The sequence below is a fragment of the Onychomys torridus genome, chromosome 19, assembly GCF_903995425.1.
Source record: "Onychomys torridus chromosome 19, mOncTor1.1, whole genome shotgun sequence".
Lineage (NCBI taxonomy): Eukaryota > Metazoa > Chordata > Mammalia > Rodentia > Cricetidae > Onychomys > Onychomys torridus.
In genome coordinates, this window is record NC_050461.1 from 7276558 (window position 1) to 7291551 (window position 14994).

The 14994-nt window shown below is 42.5% G+C and overlaps 1 non-coding gene across 1 annotated transcript; it reads right to left on the minus strand.

Annotated features, from left to right (window-relative positions):
• Nucleotides 1-9225: 9225 nt before the first annotated feature.
• Trnaa-agc lies at nucleotides 9226-9297 on the minus strand. The gene has a single exon. It is a non-coding gene; the product is annotated as a tRNA-Ala (tRNA).
• Nucleotides 9298-14994: the final 5697 nt, after the last annotated feature.

Here is a 14994-nt window from a genome sequence, read left to right on the forward strand (position 1 = left end):
GAATGTCAATAAAGCATAGGCTGGTCTTCTTGTGATCACTATGAACCTGGGGTCTTCTGCGTGCTTGGCAGGTGGACTGCCACTGAGCAACAACCCCCAGCTCAGCCCACTTGTTTCCTTGTATGGAAGGTACAGGAGGAGTTTCAGGTAAAGCATGCAGAAATTGGAGGGGAAGAGAGCTCACATCAACATCCCCCCTCTTCTTTTGTGAAGATATCAACTTCAGCTACGTGTGAGCATAAGCTTGCCATTTGTATGTAAAAATGGAGTGGCTCAGAAATGCTCTGATATCCAGGAAACAAAAATGTCTGAGAAGTTACTATTTCTATAAAATGTAAGAGAAACATCTGGTTACATTGAGTAAGCCATATGTTACCAAAAATAAAAAAGAGGTGAGGGTAGCAACTTGTCCCTGAGTTCCAAACCCAACAACAAAAACAATTTGCAGGGGGAAAAGCCTGCCAGATTTCTTCAAAGCCCAGAAAAGAAATGTGAAAGTTGGACATAATGCACATGTCTGTAATGCCACACACACCAAAAACATGTGCGAAAGTTAGGTATATGTGTCCCTCAGTGGTAATGCCTGGCTGGCATGTATAGAACCCTGGGTTCATAGCAACACACAATGAGATTGGTTTGGCAAATTCAATCTTTGCTATTTCAATCCACTCCATGGGCTATTATGCTTCTCTGTGGTAGATCTTTAGAAAACTTTGACGATTGTGGTGTGCCCATTCCCAAACCACACTGCAACTGACTCACCATATTGGTGTATACAGTAAAAGCAAGTGATAGCCTTCAAATCAAATTAAGTGGTGGTCCTGACCCACAGCCTAAATACCCAGCCTGGATGAAATCAGAAAGAAAGGACTCACAGCATGTTTCAAAGCAGCTCATACCTACTTTTTAAAAATTTATTTTGCTAGATGGAAGAAAGTTCTGAAAAAAAAAAAACTGACAGATATTTTAAAATGTTATAAGACCATAGTAAAAACATTTGCATAAGTACACTTAAAATAAAGTAATAGATATTTCACAAGGTTAGTCCAATTCAAAAGTTATTTATAAAGGGGGACTTCAAAATTGGGTGTAAAAGATAGATTACCCCATAAACCTCACTAAGCTGATTCCCTTCCAGGTAAGAGGAAATTTGTGTTCCCACTTCATTCTCTATTCTAAAATAAGTTCCAGCAAAGATTAAACTGTAGTCACATGTCACAGATATGTTCTAAAACGTGCATTGCTAGGCAATTTCTTTTTTATTCTTCTTTTTATTATTTTTAAGATATATTTATTTATTAGAAGCTTAGATATTTATTTGTAACAAAGGAGTTTGTGTATAGTGTTGGAAATCTACAACTTCTTGTTAAATTCACATTTGCACTTCACCTTTTTAAACAAACATTTATAATCATTATTTTATACTGATATAGATATGTAAATACAACATCGAGTTCAATGGTCCTTCAGCATTTTCCACTTTAAAAAAAAAAGATTTATTTATTTATTATGTATACAATGTTCTGCCTACATGCATGCTTGCAAGCCAGAAGAGGGCACCAGATCTCATTACAGATGGTTGTGAGCCACCATGTGGTTGCTAGGAATTGAACTCAGGACCTCTGGAAGAACAGCCAGTGCTCTTAACTGCTGAGCCATCTCTCCAGCCCCACACTTTTTTTTTTAACATAAAAACAGGTTATAATTCCAAATACCAGAGTTATGGACCGGAAAATATTTTCTCTGTAGAAAATAGTAAAAATGATAACATTTCCCAATAAGCCTTTTTAAGCCAAATAATAGCTGAATTATACATATAAATATTGATTAGATCCTGGGATACAGAAGAAACCTATCTTCATCTGTTCAGAGAGCTGTTTTACTTAAGTTGTGTAAGTGAGATTCCTATTCATCTTCCCCTTCGCTGTTTGATTTATGGCAGACATTTTTCTATAGGCTAATCCATACTCTAAAAAGATTTTAGCCTCCCCTCCTGAAAGTACAGCCAGAATATTCTTTCATCAGCTTGATACAGTACAAATTCTTATCCTAATAGTGAAACGTTTCACTAAAGCTTGCCCAGTGATTGGGCAAAACCAAAACTTACTATAAGCCACGGTCATCCTAGGGTCCTCCCTGATAGCTAGCCTCTCTAGATCTGAGGGTTGCAGTCTGATTGTCCTTTGCTTTATATCTAGTATCCATTTATGAGTGAGTACATACCATGTTTGTCCTTCTCAGTCTGGGTTATCTCACTCAGGATGATATTTTCTAGTTCCATCCATTTGACTAGGCAATTTCTTATTCTGCAAACTTTATCACTAAGACAGCTATAACATCATGGCACAATAATACTTTATGGGAACCCCACTGCACATTCAGTCTGTTCTCATCCTGAATGTCATTATGGGGCACATGACTGGATGTTACAGCATTGTTTATATTAGCAGAAAATTGAAGACAACCTAAATGCCATCAGTGCATAAATACACTCATTTCATAGGATTTGACCACTGGAAAAGACAATGTGTAGTCTTATCATCTCCCAATATGGATTGAAGAGAGTTGATGTAGGAAGTTGCCATGTACATAGAACCTGGGCTTGGGAATTCAGAAAATATCTTAGGAAAGCCGGTTTTCTCTTGTGAGAACAAGGTGGCACTGGGACAAAAGGAAGAAATGTTGTGAAGAGCGGGGTGCCTTGTAGACCTGTCAACACAAAGACTTCTAAAGCCAGATGTGTGAGAGTCGATCCCCATGTACCAAACAAGCAAACAAACCACAGTGACATAGAACACTCTGATCCCACAGGTCGAAGGCTCTGTCCCAACTACCTCCCTCGTGCTCTACACAAGCTCCAGTTGAAGCCAGATGTGTGAGAGTTTATCCCCACAAGGAAAACAAGCAAGTGAACTCCAGCTGTGGTGACATGATATAACCAGAGTATCCTCTGATCTGGCAAGTTGAGGGCTCAGTCCCACCCATTTGCCTGGTGCCCTACACAAGCTCCAGTGGTTTTAACCTGAGCTTCTAGTCTGAAGCCATAATTTCCACAATGTTGTTATTTGTTTGTTTGTTTTACTCTTTTGGGGGGCCCACCACCCAGCTCCCCCAAAAATCACACATGGAGGCTTATTCTTAATTATAAATGCCTGGCCTAAGCTTGGCTTGTTTCTTGCCAGCTTTCCTTAACTTTAAATTATCCCATCTACCTCTTGCCTCTGGGCTTTTCCCATTCTCTTACTTTCATAAATCTTTCTCTTACTGTGTGGCTTGCTGTGTAGCTGGGTGGCTGGCCCCTGGAGTCCTCCTCTTTCTCTGGCTACTTCTTCTTTCCTCCCATATTTCTCCTTCTATATATTCTCTCTGCCAGCCCCACCTATCCTTTCTCCTGCTTCACTATTGGCTGTTCAGCTCTTATTAGACCATTGGGTGTTTTAGACAGGCAAAGTAACACAGCTTCAGAGTTAAACAAATGCAACATAAAAAAATAACCCCCTTTAAATAATATTCTACATTAAAAAATGATAACATTCTACAACACCTTAACCTATAGTTTAAGTTCAAACAAACTGCTGGGGCATCTCTCCAAACTAATGGAGCACTAAGCATGTTTACTAGTTGACTATGAAGGAAATTACAAAAGAGAGATGGAGAGGTACACACAGTGGGGCATAGGGAAAGGCTCAGAGCTTCTAGCTCCTCCCTCTGGACTCTCCATGACCTCAGTTGTTAGAACTCCCAAATCCTCTCCCTAAAGATTCTTCTTGATGCCGGGTGGTTGTGGCACATGCCTTTAATCCCAGCATTAGGGAGGCAGAGGCAGGCGGATCTCTGTGAGTTCGAGGCCAGCCTGGGCTACAGAGTGAGTTCCAGGACAGGCTCCAAAGCTACACAGAGAAACCCTGTCTCAAAAACAAAACAAAACAAAAAAACAAAAAGAAAGAAAGAAAGAAAGGAAGGAAGGAAGGAAGGAAGGAAGGAAGGAAGGAAGGAAGGAAGGAAGGGAAAGATTCTTCTTGAGCTGCACAGTGCAGACATGGCTGCTAGAGCTAGTGCCTGCGTGCTTGAGATTCGCTTTGGCCCCTCTGCACCTCTCCATCCTGAGTATATGGAAGTGTCTCCTGAGACCTACTGTTTACCACCAGACAAGGGTAATTCAGAGAATTTCTTTACAGTTAGGTACAAGACAAATCTGGGGAAGAGCAGAGTGGTTTTGACTTGGCTTGTGTGATGGCTGATCTTGGTTGTCAACATGACTACATCTGGAATCAACTAAAACCTCAGGACACACCTGTGAAGGATTTTCTTGATTTGATCTTCTGAAGCTGAAAGACAACCTTTAAACCTGGGCCACACCTTCTCCTGGCATCATAAAAAAAATAGAGGAAAAAGGATGCTTTTGCCTTTTGCCTGCTTGTCTTCATTCTCATTGGCAAGTTTTTATATCTAGAGGCACTGTGGCCTGCTTCTTTGGGATTCTGATGTATACTAAAGACCACCTGAGACATCCAGCCTCATGGACTATTGGATTCTTGGACTTTCCTACAAGAGAGCCATTGCAGGACTAGCTGGAGCACAGCCTGTAAGTGACTCTGGTAAAGTGTGTGTGTGTGTGTGTGTGTGTGAGTGTGTGTGTGTGTGTGTGTGTGTGCGCGCGCGCGCACGCGCACATGCGCACGCAGATGTGTTCATTCTGTCTATTCTGTTCCTCTAAAGAACCGTGACACAGATTACAAAGAGAAATTAGCTTCTGTGGCCTGCCTTGGCTAGGGAGTCTAAGATGGGAACCATCGTCAACACCCTAAAGGTGCATGTCTTAGTAGGGTTTCTATCGCTGTGAAGAGACACCATGACCACAGCAACTCTTATAATGGAAAACATTTAATTGGGGTGGTGGCTTATAGTTGAGAGGTTTAGTCCATTATCATCATGAAGGGAGCATGGTGGTGTGCAGGCAGACATGATGCTGGCTACATCTTGATCAGGAGGCAACAGGAAGTAGATTATGACACTAAGTAGAAGAGCCCTGAAAGCCCGCCCCCACAGTGACACACTTTCTCCAACAAGACCAAATCTAATCCAACAAGATCACACCTCCCAATAGTGCCACTCCCTATGAGTTTATGGGGGCCAATTACATTCAAACTATCCACAGTATATATCATAATATCACAACATATTTGATTTAAATATTCTTTATGACACTCAATTTGTATAGTATATGAGTTAATGTGATGATATTTTGTTTGTGCTCTAACAAAGATTGCCTAGAGATCAGAGTAAAAAGCTAGCCATTAGAGGCCAGGCAGTGATGGCACACACCTTTAATCCCAGCACTTGGGAGGAGGAAACAGGAAGTGATATGGGTAGGCAGAGAGAGGAAGTGATAAGGCAGGGTGGAGACAGGAGCTCTACCCTTTCAGGCTGAGGATTTGGTAAGGTAAGAACCCTAGTGGCTGGCTGCTCTGCTTCTCTGATATTTCAGCTTTCACCCTAATATCTGACTCCGGGTTTTCATTATTAAGACCAATTAGGATCCACACTACAGTTAACTTTGAATTTTTGCCTTATTTATTTTATTTGAGATGGGGATTTCCCATGTTGCCCGGACCGGCCTTGAATAGCGGAGCTCAGGAGATCCTAGCACCTCACCCTCTCAGGTGTTAGAATTACCGGCATACACCGTCATGTCCAGTGGAACTACTTTGAAACAAGTCAAGTAATTTCTATTTAAAAGATAAATCAAGGGAGCTGGAGACATGGAGACATGATTGGTTGCTTTTGCAGAGGACCAGGTTCAATACCTAGCACCCATATGTTGTGCACACCATCCATAGTTCCAGTTCCAAAGAATCCCACACCCTCTCTGGCCTCTGCTGGCTTCATACACTCACATGGCATGTACATGCATGCAGACAAAACACTCACACATATAAAATAAATAAACAATAAAAAGCTCAAATCCTAAAATGTTAAAAATTGCATCTTCACCACCTTAATTTCACCTCAGCCTCCAAGTTTATTGTAATTTTTTTGGGGGGGGAGTGGGATCTGCCAAAGTCTATGGGCAATGATTTCAGGCTTTATTGTATTAAACTTGTTGAAAGGGTTAGAATTTAGCAATTTACTTAATATGAGTTCCCAAAATAATGGAGACCTGACCTGAATGCAGTTAGTACTTGCTAAGAAGTAATTTTATAGTATTTTAGACAATCAAGGCGGGTATTGAGGCACATGGCCATAATCCAGGACTTAGCGGGTAGAGGCAGGAAGTTCAGAAATTTAAGTCATCCTAAGCTACTTAGCAAGTTGGAAATCAGCCTGGGCTACACGAGACCCTGTCTCACAAAACAAACACACACACACAAACAAACAAAACAAAACAAAACAAAACAAAAAAACAGAAAAAGATGGAAGAAAACTACTCAGTAAACAAAAATAGGCACTTTATTTCACGGCAAAAAAAGAATAGTCACTGCGGTCTATAGCGATTCCACGATGTAAAACTAAAGGTGGGCAAGAAACTGAAATGCTAATGAGCTGTGAGACTTCTGGGTGGCAGAGTGCTTCGCTGAGCGGAGCAGAAGACTTGTAGTGCACAGCTGTCTCTTAGCACGCATGGGTTCTGTAGCCAACCACAGCCCACATTTTAGGAAGAACAGACTTTTCTTGCCATTACTCTCTAAACAATGTATCTGTTTATGCAACATTTGCTTTGAATTAGACACAAAACGTAATCTAGGGTGATTTACAGTTTACAGGGGAATGTTAGTTACACATACTAAGCCATTTCATGTAAGTGACTTGAACGTGACTTGGGTCTCTGCAGAGGTCAGAAGCTAACCCCCAGGGCTCTGAGTGAGAGCTCTGGCAGCGCCATCAACAACTAACACTGGGATTCTGTTGTCCCTGGGAGCCTGCTCCCTATTTTTTTCTTGGGAACAACACCTATCTTATTTTGAAATATCTAACTTTAAACTGCAGCACAAATCATATCACATCAGCCACTAGGAAGGGAATGTCTGCTTCGACCATGTCCAGTGAGCTTTCAGACAATTTACAGAGTTTAAAAGACAGAGTATGATTTTCTAGGTATTAATATGATGTTCTTAAAACCTGAAGAAATTATTCTTGGTCAAGCTCATTATCTGCCAAAGACAACCCTAGAAAATCCTTGTGTGGAAAAATCTACCAGCCAAGTAATTAGATTTAACCTTTAAATAACCCTCTTTTTCTTTTCTTTCTTATTTCTCCTATTAGTTCTTTGGGAATTTGGACAATGGGTTTTGGTTACTTTCCCCGCCTCTCCCACAACTCTTCCCAGGTCTACCACCACTTCCGTTCCCACCCAACTTTGTGTCCTCCCCCCCCCCCCCACCTACTTTGTGTGGCCCAAATATTCTTGGATGTGTGGCCTGCCACACAGAAGTGTGGCTGACTTATCAGGAATACGCTCTTTTTGCTGTTGCTGTTGTATTTTGAGACAAGGTCTTTCTACATAGCTCTGGCTGCCCTGGAACCCACTCTGTAGACAAGGCTGGCCTTGAACTAACAGAGATCTGCCTGCTTCTGACTCCTGAGGGGCTATACTCTTAGAGAAAACTGACCCTTCCCCTTTCAGTAACTAACAGTTGCAAATAGTTCCCAGGCTAGGGGTGGAACTTCATGCCCAACTCCCCTCTTCGTGGGGGATCTGATCTGGCTTGAGTTTGTACAGGTCTTATATATGCTGTCAATAACCACTGTGAGCATATGTGTACAGCTGTTCTGCTGTGTCTAGGGACACTGTTTCCTTATCATTCATTATCCACCACCTCTGGCTCTTTACAATCTTTCTATCCCCTCTTCCACAATGACCCCAGAGCCTTTGGAGAAAGGGATGGGATATAGATGTTCCCTTTAAGGCTGAACTTTCTACAGCCTCTTACTTTCTGCATCATCAGCCAGTTGTGGTACTCCGTTGATATCATCTATAGCAAACCTAAGTTTCTCTGGTGAGGGCTGAGAGATGACTTAATCTGTGGGTGTAATGGTAAGTCATTAGAACTTGGTTTAATAGTGTGCTAACTTAGCAGAATAATAATAGTAGGTTCTCTTGCCTATTAATGCAAGAAATCCACAGGAGGCCGCTTAACAAGTAAAAGGAAATTATTAGGAAAGAAAACTCACTAAAATAGAATAAGAGAATCATTGCAGGGTCCTGGAAGGCTGAGGTACTGTCCCACATTGTTCTGACACCTGAGTCAGTCCCCACAATCCAAGCCCACATGGGAGAGAAGAAGAGCGGCCTATGTGCATCTCAGATCTTAAGGGTAGCCCTGAGGCCATGCCCCAGGAGCAGGTATTTCAAGGTCATATGTAGAACAGTTACCTGCTACATCACGAGGGGCTATACCTCAAGGTCATAGGTAAAACAGATATCCAGTACAGCCTGTGACCTGTCTAACCACAGGTTCTCAGTCTGATAATGGTGCCAGATATGAACTTAACCTTGTGGAGTAGTCCTTAATTCTAATCAGGAAGGGATTGTTTACTCCCATGATGTTTGTGCCACATTTCAGTAGTGGGCGTGTCTTGTTTAGCCAGTGGTTATTGTAGCTCTCAGGGTTTGCATACGGGTATAACTGGTGCTTACTTTTCTTCTCCAGTAGCTCATAGAACATCACACCAGTGTAATGAATGGATAGCCAATAGGAATGAAATTTCTAGGCGTGTGCCACCTTGATTTCAACATGTTCTACGATACAAGTATATGGAGTCTTTAGCAAAGGGATCTTACCAGCAAGTTCTGGAGAATGACAGGAGCATTGGCAATAGCCTATGATGTTTAGCGGTCTTTGGAACCTCACTGGCCAGCAACTCCAAAAGAAGTAACACTTTCCTAGCACTGACTTTTTTATTTGTTATCTTCTAATGTCTACGGGGTGCATTATTGTCCATTTTGACTTTTGTTTTGTTTTGTTTTCTGTTTTTGAATTTAGAGGGTTTTTTTGGTTTTGTTTTGTTTTGTTATGTTTTGTTTTGTTTTGTTTTGTTTTGGCTTGGTTTTTTGAGACAGGGTTTCTCTGTGTAGCTTTGCGCCTTTCCTGAAACTCACTTGGTAGGCCAGGCTAGCCTCGAATTCACAGAGGTCCACTTGGCTCTGCCTCCTGAGTGCTGGGATTAAAGGCGTGTGCTACCACCGCCCGGCAAATGAAGGCACATTTTTCTTCCCAAAAGACCTGGAGATGCTGGGGATCGAACCCAGGACCTCATGCATGCTAAGCATGCACTCTACCACTGAGCTACATCCCCACCACCCACTGACTATTTTTAGGAAGCGTCTACCACAGTAGATTTCTATGACTTTTGGCAGTATTTGGTGTTATTTACCCCTTCCAGTTTCCCTCTTTTATTGTCCCCACCTCTTCCCCACCCCAATCTATCCCTTCCTGTTCTACAATTTCCTTTGAAACCTTTATACCAATGGTTCTATTTCCTTTACTTTGAAAGCCCCTCTCTATTATCTCTTAGTATTTTTCTGACATGTGTGGTATTCCAAATGAAGCAAACATATCTGCATTATCTACAAGTGAGAGAAAACATAAAATTTGTCTTTCTGTGCCCAGGTTACTTTACTCAGCATGATTGTTTCCAACTCCATTCATTTCCCTGCAAATTTCAAATTTTAATTATTTTTTGAGATTTATTATGTGTATACATGTATGTGTACCATGTATATACAGTGCCAATGGAGGCCAGAAAGGGCCATTTGATTCTCTGGAAACTGTAATTAAATTTGTGAGCTACCATGTGGGTGCTGAAAATTTAACCTGGGTCTCTTAAGCACTGAGCCATCTCTCCAGCCCCAATTTTATTTTTCTTAATAGCTGAGTAATAGTCCATCATGTAAATGTACCACATTTCCATCATCCATTCATCAGTTGATGGACACCTAGGCTGTTTTCTGCCTATTATGAAAGAGCAGCAATGGACATGCATGAGCAAATATCTCTGTGGTAAGATATAGGCTGCTTTGAGTATATGCTCAAGAGTAGTATAACTGGATCATGTGGTAGGTCTATGTTTTGAGAGACCACCACACTGATTTTCATAATGGCTGCACTAGCTTGAACATCTACTAGTAATGAATAAGTGTTCTCCTTCCCCCATATTCATACCAACATTTGTCATCATTAGGTGTTTGTTTGTTTGTTCTGCTTGGGGTAAGATGAAATCTCAAAGTAGTTTTAATTTGCATTTCCTTTATGGCTATGGATAATGAATTTTAAAAACTCAATCATTTATATTCCATCTTTTGAGAACTCTGTATAGTTCCATGCTCCATTTTAATTGCATTGCTTGTCTTCTTGGTGTTTAATTTTATTTTAGCTCTTTATATATTTTAGATACTAACCTTCTGTCTAATATATGGCTGATAAAGATTTTTTTTTTCTGTTCTGTGGACTTCCTCTTTACTGGTATAATAGTGCCCTTTGCTATACAGGAACTTTTAATTTTCATGAGGTACCATTTATTATTTGTTGACCTTAATGCCTGCACTATTGGGTTCCTGTTCAGAAAGCCCTTTTTTGTGCAAATGAGTTTAAGTGTATTCTCTACTTTTTCCTCTATCACAGTTAAGGTATCAGGTATTATGTTGAGGTCCTTAACCTATTTGAGTTAAGTTTTGTGCAGTATGAAAGAAAAAGATTGAGTTTCACTTTTTCTACATATATATCCATGTACCCTTCCCCATTTTGGGTAGCTGTTGCCCTGCTTGCTGACCTTGACCAGATGTCCTCCATATGCTGATTCCCATTGGTTTCCTTCCTCCTGAACACTTACCAGAGGTTCTTTGTTTGTGTATCCTGCATTTGGTGTAAACAGCTTAGATGCAAGAATGTAGAACATCGGTAGCAAACTTCTGCCCTCTGGGGTCCTCCCATTGTGCTATAAGCCCGTATTTAAGGCTTCCTCCCTCCTTCAATAAATGGCATTTGGCATTCTGCTGAGATGAATGAACTGCTGTCTCTTGTCTCTGTTTTTTGATCCACAGCCCCTCACTTGGACATGGTGAACAGGTGGTGGTAGCGCAGGCATTACTGCTACATATCCAGTTTGACCTTATTTGTTGAAGATTGTCTTTTCTCCAGTGTGTATTGTTAGCTTCCAAAGAAATTAGCCAATTGCTTTGAAATTTAGCCTCAGGCAAGTTCTTAGGACAAGGGCAGCATATAGTCACATTCCTATTCAAAATATCACCACAAGAAGAGTCTCTAAGTCCAGTTGCTAATATTGTTTCCCTCGGAAACCCTTGATCTGGGCCTGCACAGTCTACATAGTTCTCTGGAGGAGAAGAAGAAGAAGAAGAAGAAGAAGAAGAAGAAGAAGAAGAAGAAGAAGAAGAAGAAAAATACAGTGTCCATCCTGCTACAAAACAACACTGTCCCCTCGGATCGGCCCTGATCTCCCAACCGGGCACTAGACCCACCACTGGGTTTAAGTTATAACTCAGCTGGGAGGGAAAGGCAACAGGCACAAAAGGGACCGCAAGAGCTGCCGGCAGATACTGGCAGATACTGGCAGTGCCCAGGGGAAAGTTCCAGGGCAGGAGTCCCGATCGAGGCAGATGGAAGCTGGCAAAGCGTTTCTGTCATGAGAAGGGGCTTGTTTGGTGGGAGCACTGTCAAGAACAGGATTCAGTACTCCAGCAAGGTAGCCACGAGACAGTTGGGAACGCTCTCGTGGAATACTGGATTTAACCCTCTAGCAAGGCACCCAGGAGACAGTACCAGCATGCTGATAGGAAGGCTCGCAGAAGCCAGGGAAGCGGGCCCAGCAAAATGAGGGAGAAATGCCAGAGCTGCTTTTGCAGGTGGCAGAAAATGATAAGGTTCAGAGAAGTAGGCAGGCTGGAGTGTGTACAGTGTGCAAGGCACAGATCCTGTGAGAGGATCCAGAGTGCACATGATTTGCCAAAGCAACAATGAACACATTGGGGAGAGGTACACCAACACCTCTTCAGATTCTGCGGGCCAGGGACGAAGAGCCGAGCGAGCTCACTGATAGAAATGGAGAGCACAGGTGATTTCCTCGCTGTTCCCACCCCACACACGTATAATCTGGAGGGCGGGTTGTGCTTAATCAGCAGGAGTCAAGTGGATGCAATTATTATACGGGTGGGAGCAGCTACCAAGGAGCCTGACTGGCAGAGAAGTGCGGAGATGGTTAGTGAATGTAACATTACTGGGGAATACTACATGAGTAGCCAAAAAAGGCACCGCTTAATCTGTGCACAGTAAAAAAGAAGGACATCAAGAATGAGGGGTGAGGGCAGTCATTCCAACAAAATTGGGATGACTGGTCACTTTCAAGAACCAAACTAGTCTTGGGTCTTAGAACCCATCAACATAAAGAGTCTGGGTGAGTGAGAAAGCTCACACAATGGTTTCCGCTCTCCCTCCAAATATGTGTAACTCTATGTTCTGAGGACTGCTAGGCACAGAGCTCATGATGACTTCGTATTTACACGGAACTAATAGTGGTTTAATTCTTGGTCTCCCACTTGCCCTCTGGAACTTCTTAATACTGTTTGAGCCAGGGACTTTGCATTTACAGTTTGTTCTGGGCACCTGGTTTTAGTTGGTTGTGGGGGGTAGGTAGGGACACGGCGATGAATGGAGTTCTGGTTCAGGTGACAGCAAGCCTGTTGGGTCTGCAGAGGCACCCATAGCATTTGCTGGTTTCTGAATACTTTCCCTGGTCTCCAGGGTAAAACCTGCCGGACAGAAAATAGCCAAGGGGAAGGCTCTGAACCTCTCTCTCTCTCTCTCCCTCTCCCTCTCTCTTACACACACACACACACACACACACACACACACACACACACACGGTGAGGGAATTAGAATATTGTCCATAGAGGGCTTGTCAAAAATTAATGTCACACTGAAAACTTAAAATGCAGAGGTGCGGGCTAGAGAGAGGGCTCAGCAACTGAGATCACTGACTGCTCTGTCTGAGGACCTGGCCTTGATGCTAAGCACCCACTTGGTGGCTCAAAACCATCTGTAACTCAATTCCCAGGGTATCCAATGCCCTTTTCTGTTATCCACGGACATTGATTGCACACGATGTGTAGACATATACAGATAAAATATCTGTATGCATAGAATAAAATTTTAAAAACTTTAAAAGGCAGAGGTAGACTCATAATATCTCCTTTAATTCACTACAAACAAAAACAAAATTTGAAAAGCAACAATGGACTATTTAGAACTCAACCAAGGGTTGGGGATGTAGCTTAATTATAGCCTTTGGGAGGCCCTGGGTTCAATTTCTATACCACATAAAACAATTACGAAGTGTCCCCCACCCCATCTCCACCCAGGCTCATGCCTTAAAAACTTGGTTTCCAAATGATAGACTTTGGGGAGATGATTAAGGGATTTGGCCTAGTCAGTGGCAGAGCCACTATGGATTCAGAACCTCGAGGCATTATCAGGAGGTGGTAGAAAGCCACTGTGGGGCTGGGTTGGAAGAAGTGGGTCACTGGCGGTGTATTGCTCATGCTTAGGTTCCTCTCTGACACCCTTGTTCACCTTAAGAAGAGCAGGTTCCCTCTGCCATACGACACCTGTCATGATTGTCCCCCTCACACAGGCCCCACTGTAATGGAAGCTCTGAAACTGTGAGCAAACTTTCTCCTCCTTGTAAACTGTCTCTCTCTAGTAGTTTTCACAGCAGAGGAAAAAGTGACCAACAAAATTCAACCAAGGAGCATCCCGGACTAGAGCTGCTGTGTTAGTCATGGGTAGTCTTTACTAGGCCCTTTAAAGTGTGGGAATCGCACATGGAGTCAAACATTTCATAGACAGAAGTGTAGAATGACTCTATAGGCATGTCCTGCCTCCTGGCTTCGGAGCCCAGGCCTTTCCTCAGGTAGGATGATTGTCTGCTTCCTGTGTTCAGTACCCACTCATCAGCACTAGGCCATCCATCACTCAGACTCCTGGAAGGACTGTTACAATGTTTCTAGCCTTTTGCTACAATGTTTCTAGCTCTTGTGCATACCGTCACACAGATAAGGTCTACTGTGCTTAACTGCCATCTTGATGGCATCTAGAATCACCATGGGAACAAGCTTTTTAGCGCATCTGTGGAGATATAGCTAGAGGAAGTTACTGAGGTGGGAAAGCTCACCCTACATCTAGGTGGTGTCATTCCATAGGCTGAGGTCCCGCACGCCACAAAAGGAGAAAGCCAGCTGAGTGTGCGCCTTCACTGGCCCTGCTTCCTGAGTGTGCATGAATGTGACAAGCACCTGAAGCTTCTGCCACATGACTTCCCCGCCATGACAGAAGGGTCCCTCGAGCAGCAAACCCCAAACAACCCTTCCTTGGGTTTCTTCCTTCCTTCCTTCCTTTCTTTCTTTCTTTCTTTCTTTCTTTCTTTCTTTCTTTCTTTCTTTCTTTCTTTCTTTAAGATATAGGGCTAAACCAATACCTAATGACTTTTTAAAAAAGATTTATTTATTTATTCTATACAGTGTTCTGCCTGTATAACAGAAGAGGGTGCCAGATCTCATTACAGATGGTTGTGAGCCACCATGTGGTTGCTGGGAATTGAACTCAGGACCTCTGGAAGAGCAGTCAGCGCCCTTAACCTCCGAGCCATCCCTCCAGCCCCCCTTGAGTTTCTTTCATTGGGTATTTTGTTGCAGTAATGAGACAGGTAACTGATGCAGGAAGCCTCATTTAAAATTGTGGATTCCATCAGTTCCCACAGTATTTTTGTTTTGTTTCTTCTTTCTTTAAAATTGTTTTTAATTTAAAAAGTTGTGTGCCTGTGTATATCTGCTATAACATGTGTGAAGGCCAGAGATGACTTTGTAGAGACAGCTACCTCTTTCCCCCCTTATGTGGGTTCCGGGGATTGAACCCAGGTTGTAGTGTTTGCATGGCAAGCTCCTTTACCCAGTGAGCCAGACCACTCCTTTTTTCCTTTTCTTTT